The 20,675-nt window shown below is 39.5% G+C and overlaps 1 long non-coding RNA gene across 1 annotated transcript; it reads right to left on the minus strand.

The window, feature by feature from the left end:
* Positions 1-724: 724 nt before the first annotated feature.
* Positions 725-20,216, minus strand: LOC121327593. The gene is made up of 6 exons (XR_005951581.1): positions 20,097-20,216; positions 19,326-19,376; positions 18,606-18,768; positions 14,844-15,258; positions 11,460-11,579; positions 725-853 (listed from the first exon to the last, which is right to left on the minus strand). It is a non-coding gene; the product is annotated as an uncharacterized LOC121327593 (long non-coding RNA).
* Between the last annotated feature and the right edge of the window lie 459 nt (positions 20,217-20,675).

Consider the following 20,675-nt stretch of genomic DNA (forward strand, 5'->3'; position numbering starts at 1 on the left):
CCAGGAAGAGGGCGCTAATCTGACTATCAGCCGTCAAGCTAACTTGGAACAATTTTAATTCTGTTACCTTGGAATCAAATGAAAACATTCTACACATTGCACTGTCCCTTTCTTCAAATATTTTCAAACCAAACAAACACCCTGCAATTAAAGTTATAGGGCCGGATTTATCAAGGTGGTTGAAGCATTTTTATAAGCGTCTGTTTGTTTACTCACTCATTTCCAATTTATTAAGACCTATTTCATTGTGTCTCGGGTGCAATATGTCTGCATTCTGTAGCGGGGTGTTGTAAATATAATGTACTGGGAAACAAGCGTATTGTGTTTTAAATGTTATATGAATCTATGACAGATATCCTAGTTTAGCAAAGCTCATTTATATGAACAGTCACTTTTATAAATGCACTATTAAATGTCTTGAGGGCCCAATAGCAGCTTCAATTGCAGAAAATAGAACTTGAAAATGCATAAGCCATTTTAATGGACGGAATAATCAGTTCTAATTAATTCTATCAGTTGTATTCCTATTCTATGAATGAGGTTTAACTAAAGCAATGTGTGGTCCTTCACCATCAGTAAAATATACCAGATATGAGAATCCACGCAGCTACCTCAGGCACAAGCATTACATAAGGACTAGAGAGAGAGAGAGGGTGTGTGTGTGTGTGTTCAGGAAGCTATTCTTTCTGTGCACATGTGTTATTTGCAGTGCACCCACCTCTGCATCACAGAAGATATACCTCCTGGGTTTTCCAAACCCCCAGACTGTGCCCCCTTCCTTAAAGGCCACTTCTCGACTCGGACGAACATTGGGGCTGTCTTTCAGGGGACTGTAGCTGTAGAAGGCAACAAACTGAAAGACGAGAGTTGGGAGTTAATGAGAGGATACAAATACACAGTGTAAACACAGATACTGTTAAAGCACTATACATAGCGCTAACAAAATACTTTGTAGGTCAAAAATATAAATGTATGAAAGATGTATGATGCTCCTTGCAGATTTACTGATACTGCACAGATCCTGAAAGCACATTTAGTTATAATAAAATAAGTGACGGTACATTGCTGACAACGCATAAACACAGTTATAAACACCTGCCGTAACACTGTCAATTGAGTGCAGACCATAGACATCCAGAAGGATTCCACATGATGAGTCTGCAAGATGTTTAAATTGTTCTTGAGGGATGCATGTCTATTCCTAAAATATTACTTGGGGGTAATATTGGGGTATACATTTTACTCTGCTTTCCTAAATCATTCCTCTTTCTCATAAAACATACAATAGTGCACAGTCATACAGAAGCATGTGCAAATCTGTTATTTTCACATGAATGTCCCTACAGTGACCAGGTCTGTAATCAGAGAGCAAGAGGTGAAATGCCTTTATATTCTAGCATGAAATAACTGAGCATACCCATTGGAGAGGGAACCTCTGAACTCTATATGAACTGAATTACCAGTTTACACCTACCATGTGCTGTGCTGACCTACATAGCCACAGCATCCATCAGTAAAAGTGTGCCATATGCCTCATTCCTTCTCCTCTGTATAAAAAATAGTCACATGCTTGGATACTATACTGAACTGGTTGCTATAGCAATTGTCATGTGACTTGTCTAAGAGACAGAAGGGTTGCAGAGCTTGGCTATCCTATCTGCTGCTTCTCTGTGTGAAAGTTAATTCAGCCTGTTTTGTTAAAAGCAATTACAACAGAGGGATTTGTTTTATTTTTATATGTCAGATTTCCATTACACGAGAGTAGATGTTAAAACTTCATGCTGATTTGAACACGGCTCTCGCCAAGATAAGCACCAGCTAAGACGTAGCTTTACAGTAAACTAATGTGATCCATATGTGTCTCCATCCATTTGCATTTCCTTTCATATAATGATGTAGATATCCTTCTGTCTGGTGTTAATGGCTGAAGTGTAATGCTGGCTCCAGGGATCAGCTTATTTGCCTCCCTGGCGCATCAGCACACACAACGGCTGTGATGCTGGCTCCGGGGATCAACCACAGTGCAGCCTCCCCAGCGCATCAGCATGACAACCGTCTGGATTGAGCTAAGTAGGGTACATCTCTGGGGTCTTCAAGTGGGCACCTTCCATCCTCAGTGTTTCGTCGACTAGCCCATGACACCTCAAGAGGGCTCGACGGTGATTCTGGCATCCCAGCATCACCCCCCCCTCCGTCCCCCACTCAACTCACCCCAGCTTACTTACCTGTACATCAGCATTTCTTTCTTTCTTTCTATTGTGCTTGAGATCCCCAGGCAGAATCTTTCCGTCTCAACCATAGCCAGTTGCTGCTCCTCTCTGCTGCTTCAGATAAGTTCTTCACTGTGCGACGCAACTCTTGGCCACTGAATCCGAATCTCTGAGAAACCGGGTTGTAGAGTGTGCCACAAATCCTCCACAACCCACCTCCACTGGATAAACTCGGACTCTCCATCCTCGCTGTTCTGCTTCAGTGGCTAGTTGAGCATACCGCAGTTTCTTCCTCTCGTACGCCTCATCCACAGCATCCTCCCATGGCACTGTTAACTCTACCAGGTGAACAAGGCGTGCTGACCCAGACCACAAGACAATATCTGGTCGAAGGTTAGTGGTGGCAATCTCAGGTGGAAAAATAAGCCGTTGACCAACATCTGCCAGCATTTTCCAGTCTCTAGCAGCTTCCAGTTGTCCTGGGCGAGGACTGGTTTTAACACCTTTTCTTGGTGGTTGCTCTCCTGGGGGGAAGAATGTTGTCTTTTGTGTGTAATGTTTTGATGGAACGGTGGCAACTTATTGGTCAGGTTACGCTTGTCTTCCATTGCTAAGGCCAAACATCGCAGCTAAGAGAACATCATATGTTGACCTGATGAGGAAACTGATCCTGCTCTGTTCCACTGACCATAGGTCTTGCCAGCCAATCTTGCGTTGTTCCACACTCTCCCATCTCATCCATTCTCCCTGCTTGGCCTGGGAAATGGCCTTTATACACCTCATCCTCTCCTCCTGCTTTTGCACCTCGTTGACTACCAGCTTCCTCCTTTGAGCTGGGGCTGCTTTGTGCCATGTAGGAGGAGCTGAACTGAGACTTCCATGCTGAACTTACCCCATGACATCACCAATTCGAAGGGCAGCCTTTGCATCTTCCACAGCTTTCTTTGCCGCCCACTTTCTTCCAGTTTTCAACACAGGTGCTGCCTCCCTTACGTATTTGTCGCGTGACTCTACTAATGTCATTTCCAGTCTGACCTTGGCGCACTTAAATTCCTCGGTTAGAGCGGAGACTGGTAGCTGCAGTATTCCTTTACCATAAAGTCCCACTCTGCTGAGGCAGCGTGGAACTCCCAACCATTTCCTGACATATGAACTGATTAAAGCTTCCAGCTTCTCTACTGTTGTCAAAGAAACCTCATACACAGTCAGTGGCCACAGCAGTCTTGGCAGTAGACCACACTGAAAGCACCAGAGTTTTAGTTTGCCTGGTAGAGCGCAGCTGTCTATGCTCTTCAACCCTTCCACTGCTTGTTGTCTAACTTCTCCCACACGAACTGTATCCTTTAGATCCCCGTCGTACTATCTCCCAAGACTCTTCACTGGCTTCTCAGAGACTGTTGGTATTGCCTCACCATTAATGAAGAATGTTTTATCTACTACTTTGCCTTTAATTATAGAGATGCTCCTTGATTTAGTGGGCTTGAATTGCATTCGTGCCCATTCAATGTTATTGGTTAATTTGCCCAATAACCGATTAGTGCAGGCTACTGTTGTAGTCATGGTTGTCATGTCATCCATGTACGCTCGAATTGGTGGTAGTCGTATTCCAGAAGCCAAGCGCTCTCCTCCCACTACCCATTTTGATGCCCTAATGATTACTTCCATTGCCATGGTAAAAGCCAGTGGAGAAATGGTGCATCCTGCCATTATTCCAACCTCTAGGCATTGCCATGTAGTGCTGAATTCTGAAGTTGAAAAACTAAATTGCAAATCTCCAAAGTAGGCTTTCACTAAATTTGTTATTGTCATCGGTACACTGAAAAAATCAAATGCTGCCCAAAGAAGTTCATGTGGCACTGAACCATATGCATTAGCCAAATCCAAGAATGTCACATGGAGCTCCTTCCTCTCCTTTTTAGCTGATTGGATTTGTCGCCAAATCACACTGATGTGTTCTAAGCATCCTGGGAAACCTGGAATGCCCGCTTTTTGTATTGAAGTGTCAATGAAGCAGTTCTTTAAAAGGTAAGTTGACAATCTCTGAGCAATAATGCTGAAGAAAATCTTGCCTTCTACGTTTAATAGGGAAATAGGACGAAACTGACTGATGCTTGTAGAATCTTTTTTCTTTAGGTATAAAGACTCCACCTGCTCGGCGCCATGCTCTTGGTACAACCTGTTTTTCCCATGCCACTTTCATCAATTTCCACAGAATTCGTAGAACTCCTGAAGCACTCTTGTACACTCTGTACGGAACTCCATTAGGCCCTGGTGATGATTTAGCTTTTGCTTTTTTCACAGCTTGCTCTACTTCTTTCCACTTAGGTGCACAGTCCTCCATTTGGTATTCTGGTGGATTGATAGGTGGGATGTCTGAAGGAATTGACATAGGCTCCTGCCTTTTTGAATCTGTATTGTACTATGTGCTAAGCTATAGAAAATACTATATAGAAAAATGCATACAGTGCCTTGCAAAAGTATTCAGACCCTCTCAGTTTTCACATTTTGTTGCTTTAACGTTTGCAGTCATGACACTTTGAAATAGGTATTAATATGTGTTATATACACAACCTACTCCACACATTCAAAGCAAAAACAAAAATAAGTAAATAGATAATTAATGTGAAATAAAAATGGAAAAAAGTCATGACTGCATAAGTATTCAAACCCTTTGCTGTGGCAAACCTAATTCAGGTGCACAAAATGACCTTGACGAGCCACCCAATTAGTTGGATGGCCTCTGCCTGTGTGCAATATTAGTGGTTCTCATGATTTCAGAATAAAAACACCTGTTCTGTGAGGTTCCTTGGTCAGGTAGTGAATTTCAAGCAAAGACTCAACCATAAAGACCAAGGACCTTTCAAAACAAGTCAGGGATAAAGTAATTGAAAAGTACAGATCAGGAGAAGGGTACAAAAAAAATATCAAAGTCTCTGAATATTCTTGTGAGCACAGTCTACTCAATCATCAAGAAATGGAAGGTGCATTGTACCACCCAGACACTGCCAACATCAGGCCGTCCCTCCAAACTGAGCAGCTGGGCAAGGAGGAAACTGGTGAGGGATGCCACTGTGAGGCCAACGACAACACTGAAAGAGCTACAGAGTTCAATGGCTGAGATGGGAGAAAATGTGCATCAGTCAACAATATCCTGAACACTTGACAAAAGCAGCCTGTATGGCAGGGTGGTAAGAAGGAAGCCATCACTAAAAATAAGTCATCTCAAAGCCCGCATGGAGGTTGCAAGAAAGCACCTGAGTGATCCTGCAAAAATGTGACAAAAGGTGCTGTGGTCAGACGGGACCAAATTGGAACATTCACATAGATTTCAATATCAAAGACATTGCGAATACAGTAGTAGGCTGGGCTTCTGACTACTGTCTTGGTAAATTTTGTCGGCATTTTGAATGTAAAGTTAATGTACAAAAGATGCTCCTTTCTTATTCCACTGCCCGTTCAGCCCGTTTTATTTAATTATCCACCGGGTTTGTCAAGTAAGTTTAATATTATTAATTATTGTTGTTGTTGTTGTTAATGTATGCATGTATTTTCTTACAACAGATGCCCTTACCCAGGGCGACTTACAGTTCTTACAAAAAAACACATTACAAAAATCAGAATCAGTCCAGACATGGAGCAATAGTGGTTTGATAAGCAGGATCATGGCTAATACTGAGAAAGAAAAACAAAACATGTGGTACTGCAACAGAAAATAAGAAAGTCAAACAATGTAAATTAATTAGAATAGGTAACGTGTACTTATATTTGTGAGACACCTGTCAATTATAGAGACAGAACTAGAGAAATCATAAACTCACACAGCATAGATACACCTGTTTGAATTCTGTAGAATCATTGATGGCCCATTAAATATTTAGCTTATTAGCCATGCTAATGCTTGTGATAATGCCTAACATTAGATATAAATGAATGCATGTGTGCAAATTTCATATGCTTAAGCACAATTATTTAGAATTTTGCAATAAGCATGCCAGGCCTGCAATGCGCAGAATGTTTATATTACATGTGTTTAGCTAAGTGCTCTATCCTCAGCAATATTGGCAAAGGGCCGTAGTGCCCAAGGGCTCAATCTGTAAAATATCCTTGTAGTTCCATTCTCCAAAGGCTCCCTTGCCACTCACCCTGTAATTCCACACTCAGGTAGGACACAGCTGACTTTTGTTATCTATTTCTCATTGATATCAGAAGCATACTTTGACACCTGCAATCTGCATTCCATGCTATGCCATACAGGTATGGTAGGAGCAGGGGGCGTCGTGAGTCGGGGGCAGTTGGAAGGGGCTTTCGGCAGGAGTCTGAGTAAGGGATACACATGTGCAGCCTGCATCCACAGGCAGCGTGAATCCATGCTGAGATTCCCCGTCTTTGGGGTTTCCGAATAGAGTAGCGTTTTCAGCCTTGTGGGTTTGTTTTACAGTCCACACTTCTGTAAATATGTTTATGTACAGTGCAGTGAAAAAGTATTTGCCCCTCTCTGATTTTCTGCATTATTGCACATTTTTCACATTGAATTTGGTCATATATTTTCAGAGAAAAAAAAGACACCAAAGTTTGGTGCTTCTTTCATTTGTTTGGTGTGCGAGGTAATCAAACATGCAATCTTCAGATGTGAAAAAGTGAATATAAATCTGACTAACTTTGGCTCTTACCAACAGAGTGAAGTTGTAAGCACACAGGTTCTAGAGGCACATCATGCCATGATCAAAAGAAATTCTTGAAGACCTCCAGAAAAAAAAATGTAAAATGTGATGCCTATTAGTCTGGAAAGGGTTACAAAGCCATTTCTAAGGCTCTGGGGCTCCACCAAACCACAGTCAGAGCCTGTGGCAGGCTGTTGACTGGATTGAGACCCAGAGACAGTCTGGAGTTCAAAAAAAATAACTATTTTATTATAAACACAACAATGAAAGGGCACAAGGGCCAAAACAAAGCAATTTAAACACAAATAAAGCAAAAATACACTCACAAAAATAAAGGTTACCAGGCTGGGCAATGCCTTCACTGGATTCAAAACATTCAAAAATCACAAACATCCAAACACCAACCTGCTTCCTCAGCTCCCTCCTCCTAAATGAAAAGCAGAGGCCTCCTTTTATGTCAGGTGGCTGGGCGCTGATTGATCTTTAATTAAACTAATCATCTAATCAACCCCAGCCACCTGAACACAATGAACCAAGGCAGGTAGGGGAATTTAACCCCATCCCTGCCAATTTCTAAAGAGCAGAGCTGTGCTCTGCCACAGAGCCATATTGTCCAAATGAAGAAAGTTTGAGGTGGTAGTGAATCTTCCCAGGAGTGACAGTCCTGCCAAAATCTCTCCAAGAGCAAGGCAGAAAGTCATCCAGGAAGCCACAATGAACCCTAGAACAACATCCAGGGATCTGCAGACCTCTCTCGCCTCGGCTAAGGTCAGTGTTCATCACTCCACCATCAGAAAGACACTGTGCAAAAATGGGATTCATTGCAGAGTAGCAAGGTAGAAATCACTGCTCACTAAGAAGAACATGAATGCTCATATCAAGTTTGCCAAAAAGCACCTGGATGATCCTCAAGAGTTCTGGAACAATGTTCTATAGACAGATGAGTCAAAAGTGGAATTTTTGGCCAACATGGGCCCCGTTATGTTTGGCAAAAACCAAACACTGCATTCCACAGTAAGAACCTCATACCAACGGTCAAGCATGGTGGTGGTAGTGTCATGATTTGGGGATGCTTTGCTGAGTTGAAGCAGTTCTGCATGAAGGAGTGGGCCAAAATTACTCAATGGTGCTGTTAGAGACTGATCAATAAATACAGGAAGAGTTTAGTTGCAGTTATTGCTGCTAAAGGTGGAGTAACCAGTTATTGAGTGTAAGGGGGCGATTACTTTTTCACACTGGGGCACTGGGTGTTGTATAACTTTAATAAATAAATGAAATAAGTATCAAAATTTTGTGTTATTTGTTCACGCAGGGTCTCTTATCTAATATTAGATTTTTTGAAGATGTGATAACATTCAGTGTCAAAAATATGCAAAAATGCAGAAAATCATACAGGGGCAAATACTTTTAGTGTAAGGAGCACAGGTTGGAACTACTCAGAACACTGGCTGACAGGCGCATTTCTGTAAAACAAGGAGTGGAGTTTGATGCTATAGAGATATTTTGTCCGTCTCCTTCATGTTGACAGTTAGCAAGTCGTTACAATATATTTAAGTTACAGTATATGTTGAATAGCCTACACTATCCTGTGGTCCATTGTTTCATTTCTCCATTTAGTAGCTTATTTATATATTTGTGGGGGTGGATATGCAACTGATGTGTGTTGAGCTTTGCTTCTGCATTCCGTGTGCAGGCTACATTTGAGTGTAAACTTGTCTGAGGAATATTGGTATGTACTGCACACCTATGATAGCTGCTTGGCAGGGTATTCTTAACAGTCCACTGTCGTGTAGTATTCCTATTCTCCACATTCACATGTAGCTCTTGTGCATTTCTGCTATATTGGTAATTAATGTGCAGGTGGTTTTGCGAGGCACAAACACATTTGCAAATTGAGTAAAAAACTGCTATTTTCCAACTTCACGCAACTGTTTTGTGCCATGTTGGAAAATACCAATTTTTGTGCAAAAGCACTAATTTTTACGAGGCACTAATTTTGCGAGGGGATTGCGCATCGCTTCGAATATCTGGGCCAAGATGTTTTATTTTCCAATTTATTGCATTCTCAATAAATTTAAATTCTAGGTGCTTTTTTATATAGACAACTAGCTTAACCAGGAGAAAATTAGCTTTCAAAATTCCAAAAGCCAGTCAGAGCACATGGGAGCCAACTGGCAGACTTCTCATCGGCTGTAGCTGAAGCTTTTAAACCTCAACATATAACTAATGTACGGTCTATAGCAGGCTAATGTTAATGATTTAAATAGTGATTGTATACTACATTCAGTCTGGAGGATTTAGGAAGCACAGCTAAAAGAAAGCAATCCAAATACAAAAACTCACTTGTTAGTACTATTAGTTTTTGTTTAACCATGAATACAACTCAGCAATCTTCTTACTTTGAGTGTCCTGGGATGCTGAATTTAGGAAACATACTGCACACTCACAACACTAAAATTACAACAAGGATAAAACGAGAATGAAAACATGATACGATAAAAATTAATTTTGAAGTTGGTGGAAAGTAGAAACACCCCTCCTTCCCCCTACACTGCACTTAATACAAATCCAGACTGTGCCAACGAACCTGCAATATTTTCATATGACCTTTAACTGACCAAATACTGTTTTCTTCACTTTTCTCTCAGCAATGACGACAAATGAGATTAGAAGTCCTTGCTGAGTCACTGGCTATAGCGTGTTAAGTGCAAAGTGAAGCACTGTGTGAAAACTGTATTCCTCCCTCTGCGGCTCAACTGCTGAGATCTGCCACAGTACTGATGACCAAGCAAGTTACCGGGCTCCGCTGATGACAAAGCTCCCTCTGGGATGTGCTGCTGCTCTGAAAGTGACAGTGGACCTTTTTAGCAAACAGGCCATTGGCACAGAGAGTCTGGATACTGATTCTAAATGGCGCAGAGAGATTGAGGTTCTCCAACACAGCCTGAAAGACCTTTCCACGCATAAGATACGTGGAACCACAACGACGTAAAAAATAAATAAATAAATCACTACCTGGGGAGTCTAGTTTCATATAGAACATAATTGTTTGCCCAGAACCATACAAATTAAAATGAAACACCACCTGTATCTATCTACTGCACCAAGTGCCTAACTTGAGATGCCCAATTCAAACACTGTGTCACTGCTGATCAGGAGAACATATTATCAACCACTGATTCCCCAGTCATGGCACTGCCTCATTTCACCTACCAAATCTAAGCAACTACAGTAATGGACACGGAGTGACAGGCCCAGATTAGCTAGGCTGTGTCTGGGCTTGTAGAGCACCTAGCGATTCACTGACCACCTTAGCGCAGGTTTACGTTGCTAAGGGCAGCAGTGCTAAGATATGAGGCTATTAGTGCTAAAACACTCATGGTAGACATGTGTACCTATCTCAGTACAGGCTGAGCTCATGACAGACTTGTGAAATCCCCCATCAACACAGACCTGTGAAACAGATAAAAAAATGCTGAGGCTTTTACTGAAGGAAAGCAGCTCCTCTTATCATATCACTCCTTGTACTCCCTGTAAACACTGTACTGCATTTGTTGCCTATTGAGAGTTCAAATCCCCCCTTCTCCCATTAGACTGGTCTCCGGTCTGATAGATGTTAGCTGGTTGGATTGGGAGGCCACTGTATACTGGAAGTGTTTTTACACAGCAAAGTGACCTGAGCCAAGTTTAAAAACGGAAAAGCATCTATTAAATACAGTAAATAATGATTGAATATATTAATATATTATAACATGAAGTGCTACCGCAAGGGCTCAGTATAGAAATGTAAGGTTCAACCATCTATCTGAATGATAAAATGCTGCTCCTCTTTAAGAGCCTTGTAAGTGATCAGCTGGGAACTGTGCTCAGTCTAGCAGTTGGGTAAGTAATTAATCAGTGTGAATGTGGGTTTCTGTGTGTCTAGATAGGAGGAGAGAGGATAATTCTTGCTGCTGCCTAAAGATTAGCACTGACTACCATGAGCAGGGAATACACTTTGATCTGGACGAATCGATTCTAGATTAACAGAGACCCTTCCCCCCCCCCCCCCATTAAAGAGCTGTACAGAACAGCATTTCTTATAAAAGGTCACACAAACACACTAAAAAGATAGTGAAATCATGAAAGCTGCAGTTAAGTTAAATAAAGTGTAAACATAAGGGAAAAGGCATTTTACATGTACGTTATAGCATTCTATTAACTTAATTAGACATTTAACCAAACAGACGAGACACTACAAAAACAGAACAGCATCAATAAGGATACCAGAAAAAAAAACAAAAAAATCAATCAATTCTTCCATTTACACATATATACACACACACACTATATGTATACATATTACACATATATATAGGTATATATATATATATATATATATATATATATATATATATAGATATATATATATATATACACACACACTATATATATATGTGTGTGTGTGTGTAGATATATATATATATATATATATATAATAATTTATACTTTGAGTAAAAGTGTTTTCACGAAACGTATATATATATATATATATATATTATATATATATATATATAATTATATACATACACTGTGTGTGCAAACATACCCTGTAACCGTGAATGAAAGTTCTGTTGCTCGTCCACTGAAGGTCTATCCCAACCTATCATCAGACTGCTTTGCATCACGGTCTTTATAATCTGGACTGAGCCAACCAGTGAAGAGGGTGCTGTGTAGAGAAAGAAACAGCAAAAAATGTCATGTAGGATTCCTCTTCTTCTTCGGAATTAAAAATGACAAAAGGGGATTTAACCCAAACTTGTGTTATTTCCTATCCTTTGTTTGATGACATTCAATACAATTTTCTCAGAAATGCAGTATGTATTCAATTGAAGTGAGGCATGCCACATCCAAACACATCTCTATAGGGGAGCTGAGTAATCAAAACAAACTAAAAACTCTCACTTGATTTATAGGTTAGGGAACTTTCAAGACAATAACATTCCATTTATTGATTTAAAAAAAAAAAAAACAACAGGACTGGATAAATTGTTGAATTAAGTATTGTTTTTTGATAGCATCAATGTTTTAAGGAAAACCACATAGAGTCAGTGTAAAATATTCATATGGGTATAACACAACTCTCAACAGCTGTCTTCACAATCTCAGAAATATCATATGTAGGGATTATAAATCGCTAGTTTTGAATTAAATTGACCAATAAAGATTCCAGAATAAAACAAAAGGAGTCAACAAATCAGCATTATCAGTTACCAGCCAGAAAACATAATTGGCTATTGGCTCATAAATAATGGAGAGCCGACGTCTGAGTTGAAATTGATTGCTCTGGTCTTGCAATTGGAAGCTTACCACAGCAACCCAATAAGCATCACCAGAAAGCGGTTTACTTTTGAAAAACTAAGATGTACAGGATATGCAGCCACTATTATTTAAATTCATAGTTTTATGTAAAGCTACCCCAAGGCTTATAAACAAATGAGTGTTTTCAGAGTTTCCAGCAAAAGGCTATATTTACTAAATGACTAATGTAGTAAATGCTGCAGGCACAGCCAACATGAGTATGGTTTAATAGATTTTTAAGCATTTAAAACCTTTGCTCCCCTGCAAAATCACAGCAATAGAGCGATCTTTGCCATAAGTCTAATGGCCACCTATGCAGTTAATACAAATATGTATGTTTTAAATCAAAATAAGTAGTTCTAATTCACCAGAGTATTAATATTTAGGGAGTGATGTTTCTACTGTATATCTGTTAATAGTAATAATAATAATAATAATAATAATAATAATAATAATGTAAGGATACGTGCAAAATGACTTGCGGGTGCAAAACCCCCCATAATATTGCCATAAATCGTGCTTAGCAGCCGCTAAAAATGCAGCATATATGTAAAGAATGGTGTTCACCTGGCATTCTGCACCCGCTATCAAATTAGCACTTCGCCATCACTAATCCATTACAATTACATTGAAATGCATTCAAACGAAGAAAAGAGCATGGAATTGGGCGGGATCTGGATACTATATGGGTGCAAACTTTATTATGTGATGTAACGATTTTGACTTGCACTTAGGCAATTGCTGACCCTCAAAACTTTACACCTTTTAGAAGATGCAAACCATTGTAGAAGCGAGTAACTAAGAGCTGTATAAAAGCACACACCTGCAGAGACCTGTCATTGGCTTCAGGATGGCTGCTGTGGTACACTTCCTGATGCAGCGACATTTGGCTCTTGTTTGGGATGCCAGAGGATGTGGTGCTAAAGTGTTATCATCTCACTCTGCAGGTCATCCTAGACCTAATAGCTGAATTGAGGGATGAGCTAGACCCCAGCGTCAATCTAGTGACATCTATCTCTGCACATGTGAAAGTGCTATGTTCTTTGCACTACTTAGCCTCTGGTTCCTTTTAGACCACAGTTGGAATGTCTGGAGGGATAGCCCAATCCACCTTTTCCACTGTGCTAGGCAAATTTCTGGATGTCATGCTAAAAAGGGCAGACCAATACATATCATTTCCTAAGGATACTTGCATAACTGATGTTGGCTGAGGCTTTTCCAAACAACTCGGTTTCATGTTGAGTGACCTCAGCCATAAGGACTCTCAGCTATTTTTCAGAAAACGTATTTTCTTTTCCGTGCGCCAAGAGGACTTTACTGACCTTCCTGAGACTTTTTTTTTTTTTTTTTTTTGCTTTGTATTTGTGCTCCACAAATGTCATACAGCGACTATTGCTCTCTGTATGCCTAACTCTGCAAGTGCGGGCGCTAAACCTGTGTGCACAGTCAGACCCTCATTAAAATAATTGCGGGTCATTATTTGTGTAATTTGCATTGCTTTTAAGCTTACGTAGGGCGGAGTGCAAAATAATTGCCTGGCTCCAATGCAATTTTAATTATGCATCAGTAATTATTTGTACTGTGCCTTTACATCACCCCTTATTGAATAGTCTATTGGTTCTTAAAAAATAATGTACCGAGTTGGGTATATTGTGAGCTGCAAGAAACTATTTCAGGATAAACTAATATTTCTACTATAAACTGAGTATCTGTGTGTATCTGCATGAATACAATTGTAAGCCTATTAGTATTTGGTACATTTACCTAGCAATTATACCTGAAACAAATTAAAAGCCAAGTTCTTTACAAATTGTTTAAAAAAAGAAACTCTGAACATTGTACTATAAACTAGCATCCTGTATAAAAAACAATATCCCTTATGACTGGAGTCAGAAGCAAAACATTATTTAATTGTTTTGTGGAATTTTAAAGGCCATATGAAATAAGTGCAATATTATGCATTTACCGGTCTGATAAACAAACACAGCATCTTAAGATTCTTCAATTGTGTTTGTTTATGAATGAAATCATGCATTGGGTCCTTCCCATATTGAATATACTGCATTGTGTACTAATGTATTCTGACAGCCCAGCCGAAGACACACAGCCAGGGGGTATGTTTCCACACTCAGTCACATCTGTGTGAAACCAGTACATAACAGACTGAGCTTTAGGGTGGATAGTCATGTGCCACTAAAGCACAGCTATAAGAGATTTTAACACGTGCTAGAGCATTAGTCTACCACATCACGGCTGAAATACAGAGTGTGTAGACTGTAAATCTGTCTAGTCATTGCGCTCTCTGCTATTGTACAGAATGACAGTCAGATCTATTTAGGTATTAAAAGTATTCTATCCAGAAGATAGGTCAGGTCTTCCTATTACATTATAGCGTTGCTTAGTTTTATATTTGTAAGTTGTTACTTGTTAACTCATGTAGGTTGGTTTTATTATTTTAACTTGACCATTTTATTATCCATTTATACGTTTCAGGCATTTGCTTTTTATTATGACACTGTGTACAAACACCACACAAGAACATTAACTCTTTATGCCAAGTCATAGTAAGACCGCGTTCAAATACATCGTACAAGTCTAAGGCATTACTCTGCATTTCTGGCATTCTTTTTACCTTGCTTTACTCATATGGCTCTTCCCTGGAATACTTGATTGGGCCCTGCCCCCTTGATGCCCTTCCCTTGAGTGTTGTATAGTAATGACAAGTCTGACAAATTGCTCCTCGCTGCTGGTGAGCGTGAGCAATTCGCATTCTCCCCAGAGAGCCATGTGTTACAAGTTCGACTCCTGCGTCTCTCCTAGCTTGGTTGATGCATCATCCGCTTGGCTCATTAATTTGACCCTTCACTTTGTCTGGGATCTGCACGTCTCTCCCTTGTCTGAGAGCGAACGCTGCAGCCTGTTTGTTCCAGTTCGTTCTTGGCCTTTGTTCCTGTGGAGAGGGATGTGCCACCCTGGTCTAGACAGGGAATGGAGATAGTACGGCAGTCTGTCTCAGAATTGCATTCAGACGTAGCAGATGAGACCACCTGAAATACAGCCAGAAACAAATGGAATTAGGTTACATTTGTAATAGCTACAAACACCGTCATAACCAACGCTGACATTCTACCGAGGTCAAACTCAGGATTCAAGCTATAGCTGGCAGTATTTATATGACTGCTTGGTATTTACTACTCAACCTCCAAATCTATGTTACACGGCAAACCAACAGAGACAATTAAGGAGCCTTTTGAACTTTACAAGAATTTTTCATGAGCATTAGCATTGATGATGCAAAAAAACAGCCAAGGACACGATCTCTGCATCCTCATGGCTAGTTAAGGCCATGGCTACAAATGTACATGGTGATCTCCTGAGGTGTTGGGGGGACCATTTTGTTCTAATGCCTCAAACAGAACACAAAGCTTTAAAGATTGGGTCAGCTTGCCCACAGAGGTCAGTCAAGCTCATTCCATAGGTTCTCAGTTTGATTGAGATTGGCCAATTGGACTGCTGAGGTTACATGTTAGGTGAACTGGAGTATTATGGTTGATGCCATTCTTCCTTACAGTGACACTATCAAGACAATCCCAGAGAAAACAATCCCGGTTTGAAAACAAACAGCAGGGACTTGTATTCTCCGTGGGCTGACCAGTGTCAGAGAGTATAGTCAGACAATTTAATTTTGTGGCCAAAAAGGGTATATATTAGGATGCTGTCAGCTTGTGGTTCAATGAAGAATGACCCCTTTGACCTTGGGTTAAGGTCAGAGTGAGGGTTAGGGTTAGATTGCTTTAAATATCAAGTCAGTGGGGTCATATTTTGGCTTTGGATCCAATTATATACAAATATGAACCACACATACATTTATAGTTTCATAAAATGCAAATACACAAAAGCCCAGACGGACTCTATATGTTCTGTTCCAATATGCATAACAACAGCTAAGCATGACTTGGTAATTGCTGCAATGTGATTGCTGCAGCTGCTGATATATGCTCTTCTCTGGACTAGTTAACCTTGGGCTTGGAATGGCACACTTGCTGCGAGAGGTGTACACTTGATGTAGGTAATCTGCCTCTTCGAAGAAGCAAGCTGGTACCAGCCACACCTCTCCCTTCACTCCTGCATGGTACAGCCCATGACTGGAATGCTAGTGAGCTGGAGCTTCCCAGCAATAGAGGCAGTTGCAATAATAAAAGACTTGTTTTTTTTGTTTTTTTTAAACAACCTAAAAAGAGTACAGAACATCTATATGTCAAACGGCAATTAAATTGGTTGCCAAATCATTTTGTGAAACATTTGCACTTGTTTTATTCTGGTCAACACAGTACAAAAAAAATGTTTATATATGTTCATAAGACAAAACACAATACAGCATCCTTACATGAATTAATCGGTACTGCAAACAAAACAAAAATGTTGCATCACCTGAAATCTGTTTTGGCAGCCCAGATTTAGCAGAAGAGCATGAGTTATAATGTATCAGTTTAGTTTTAAAAGCTCAATGGCAGAAAAACATGCATAACCCAAAATCCTATACACATTCAATTCAGCAAAACACAAAGGCCCAAAATAAGTATAGTAATTCCATTTTGTGAAACGTTTTGTACACTTGATTTACTGTAGTTTTACCTCAGATTTACGAGTTTGAAGTTACGAATGAACAACATTGTTATTTTCAGCCTTCAATGTTTTTCAAGGGTAATCTTTATTAACGTCCACAGATGAAGAAAGTCTTACAGGTGACAGCACTGTCCTTGGCATGTTGAGGGAAGGGGTGAAATCAGCTTTAGCTACACAGGATCTGTAATCCAGAGACCCATCCAGATCAGACAGGCTCCCCCTGCCACTGGAGAGGGAACTCCGCAGGAAACCTGAAGCAAAGTAAAGCAGCACGAGTCAACCCAGTAACCAGGAGAACACTGCAGCATTAACAGCTTACTCCTTTTTCATCTTCTTATTTCAACATTCAAAATTCCAGCAATCTGAACAGCTTTCAACATTCCATCAGTGAGTACATGCTTCAGTATGACGATATAGGATCTGTCAACTGCTGTTTCTATATTATTTCTTTTTTACATAAACAGTAATGACACTCCTGTCCATATGTTGTTGAAAGCCTTCGCGTGGCCTCGAAACACTTACAGAATGAACACACATGCTGATGTTTGGTCATACTTTCATTAAATAAGGCCTGCATTTATATAGTGTGCTCATACAGTGTGGGGCCATATTCACAAAGCATTTAGCCCAGTGCCACGTTTGCAGCACTACTTTGTCAAACAAAAAAAACAAACTGCTAAATGTTAAAAAAAAAAAAAAAAAAAAAACAGATGCCGATGCTCTTAAAGTCATTTCATTAGCTATATATTAATCACTGACTGCTGTTGAAAAAAGTCTTCTGCCTTCTTTTGAGATAAATTCTTTGGAGCCATGTCCTATGGTGCACTTTCCAAACACAGTACAGCTAAATCACTGCATTCCTCTCTGTGGAGGAAGGTCAGCTGTAAGTTCTGTAGGCTCAAACCACCCCTTATAAAGGTTTATATGGTATGTTTGGAGTTTTACAGTGCTACTCCCATGGTTATCCTATGCATTTAACATAGTTTACCCTGATTATCAATATGCTTTACCATACCTTGCTATTCTTTACTATGCTTTAACTATGTTTTATTACACTTTGCAAAGCTTTTACTATGGTAAAGGTGTATAAGGGATCACACATCTTTTAAAAAGCATATAATTGTGACCAGGATCATATTCTGAAAATAATCACGAGGGTACAGTGTGCATGTTTTTTTTTTTTTTTTTTTTTTTTTGTTAAAGCCTACAATATTGTAAATCACATGTCTATGTAAGACATTACTGTGTCCTGGCTCAGATTTTAGCCAGGAATTTAATTTAATGTGAAACCCTCTTTCCAATTCATCCTATTTTTAAATGTATTTTAAAAATGCATTTCATTGACCCATAAATATTTATAAAATTCCAAAAAAAAAAAAAAAAATACAGGCCATGTTAATTGCTGGAAAACATCCCTTAGCAAATAAATAAATAAATAAAATAAAATAAAATAAACTGTAACATCAAACTTAGTCAGTTTAAATAAATTATGTTGGTGCTTTGAAGCTTTTGTGATAGTGGGTTTGAAAGAGGCTTCAAAACTTTGAAATTAATCATGCATATTGTACAATAATTTAAATTATGTTTTGTTTTTTGTTTTTTATTTCGCACTAAGGCGGCAATTCCACTTTCACTTGTGAACTATAAAATTTGCACTACTCCATATCGGAGACAGATTAGCTGCTTTTAATACTATCATGAAACTCAGACAGGTACAATTAAAATCTGCGTGATAATGCTGTGCACATTAGGATAATTCTTTCTTTACCTAACTGCCGTGTGAAGCAGTACAGCACTGGAGTACTCAATCAGCGCGGTGTCATTCACCAGGTCCTCAGCCTCGTCACTCAGAGGTCGATCACACCACTCCTGCGCAGCACGCTGACCATGTGAATGATCAGGCTGTTCCTGTCATGGCATTTCGGACCGGCCTGCAGAAAACAGATGGGGTCAAAAAAAGAAAAACTGACATACAAATGATTCCTCAAAATGACCTTATCCTGCCACTAACTGTATTATACCTACCAGCACTCTTCAACACTTCTGTAATTAAACCATTATTTATTCCATCACTTTTTCCACCCTTCTTCCCAAATAGAGAATATACTATCAGGATCCTGTTCTGTAGCAGGATCATCCTGTTCTGTAGCAAACTTTGTTTTGACAAGACTAGTTTTTTTCCTACTTAGTTTTAATATAATCATTGACTGATGTTAAAAACGCTGACTGCTAGAGTAACTGTTTCTGTTTGAAGCTTGCTGAGCAAATTCAGCACCCCACTACTGATCCTGCAAGTGGATGCTACTGTATGTATATGTGATGCAGTAAACCTGACACACATGCAAGCAGACACATGTATTCAGATTTTCCACATGGATGTTAGCACTTCAATACTTTAGATTTTCCAATTAATGGTGCATCATGAAAAAATGAAGTGCAATAGGACTCCTCTTAAAGCTGTAGAAGCTGTGTGCTTGAAATGTTTTACCTTTAACAGGGCCACATCCGTTTCTGTTTTCTTCCTTTGGAGCGCATCGAACTGAGAATAACAAAGTCAACATTATTCTTAAAAATCATGACCATCAAATGATCTTCCCTTCGTTTTTTGTTCCTGGTGGGGGGTGAGGCATTTACAGAAGTTAAGTTTGTGATGAGGAATTCGATTGAATTAACACATCATTGATGAAGTGCTTTAACTAAAAGAAATATTGTTCCACATTTCATGTTAATTGCATTTTGAAAGTAGTCCCAGTACAGTCAGACCTAATTTATCTGTGGCTGGCTGGTTGCCACACAACCTCTGTCCTTTCCAGCCCTCTAATGCATCTTGTTGTTCACTGACAAATTTCAGAGACAAACCCAATAGCAATTTTTACACCCAATGGAGATTTTCTCTTCCGTTTCCAATTGTACACACTGAATGGGGTCTCATTTGCATAATTACCAGTGTCCCCCGATGGCCACTACATTGAAGATGTTAATTAGATATCTGAATTATGAATTATGTCCTTAGAAAAAATACAAATTCATATTAATGCAGTATTTACAGCTTTGATTTTGCTTCCAACCTTCCTCCATGAGACTGTGACCTTTGAGTCCCTCGTTGCTCTGTTTATATTTTAATTAAATATACTGCCCATGTACTGTATAATTATGGGGTGACCTCCAGAGAACTAACCTATCTTACACAACCAAGGTAGTTTTTAAAGAAGAACACAAGAAAACTCCAGTGGTTACGTGGCTTTTCACTGCATCTTACCTAGACTTCAGACCACACTGCTGCATTCTTCTATCTGATTGAGCTTGTCTTCCATGGCAAAATTCTCTGCTCTCAAATCATTTCTAACAGAAGATTAAAATAATAAACAAAAACACAACCAAAACATTTGTCTCAGTGTCAGTGCAAATATTCTTTACATAAAACAATAAAACAAGCCGTGAAGCAGGAAAAAGGTATTTCATTCTGGTAAGAAAGCAAGTATGCTCCTGGGCCCCAATACAACAGTAGGATTAAAGGAAAACAAAAATGGGGACTAAGTTGGGCTTTTTCCCGCTTTTTTTCGCTGTTGCACCGAGTTGTGTACCTAGTTGTTCTGTAAATTGTGAAGATTTCTCCAAAGCTGCCTGGTCTTTGAGCTGGGATTTGAATGTTAAAATGGGCTGTTTACATGCCAAGGCAGCAATCTGTAGATTCTTCAGTTCTTGGATTCTTTTTGTCAGTTTGCTTATCCGAAATGCATTTTCACCATCATTATTAGAAGCAGCAGTTAGTAGACGTTGCATGGTATTATTTATTTTACTAACTTCTGATTCATCACGTTAACTGTCATATAGATAA

Source organism: Polyodon spathula, chromosome 2, assembly GCF_017654505.1.
Source record: "Polyodon spathula isolate WHYD16114869_AA chromosome 2, ASM1765450v1, whole genome shotgun sequence".
Lineage (NCBI taxonomy): Eukaryota > Metazoa > Chordata > Actinopteri > Acipenseriformes > Polyodontidae > Polyodon > Polyodon spathula.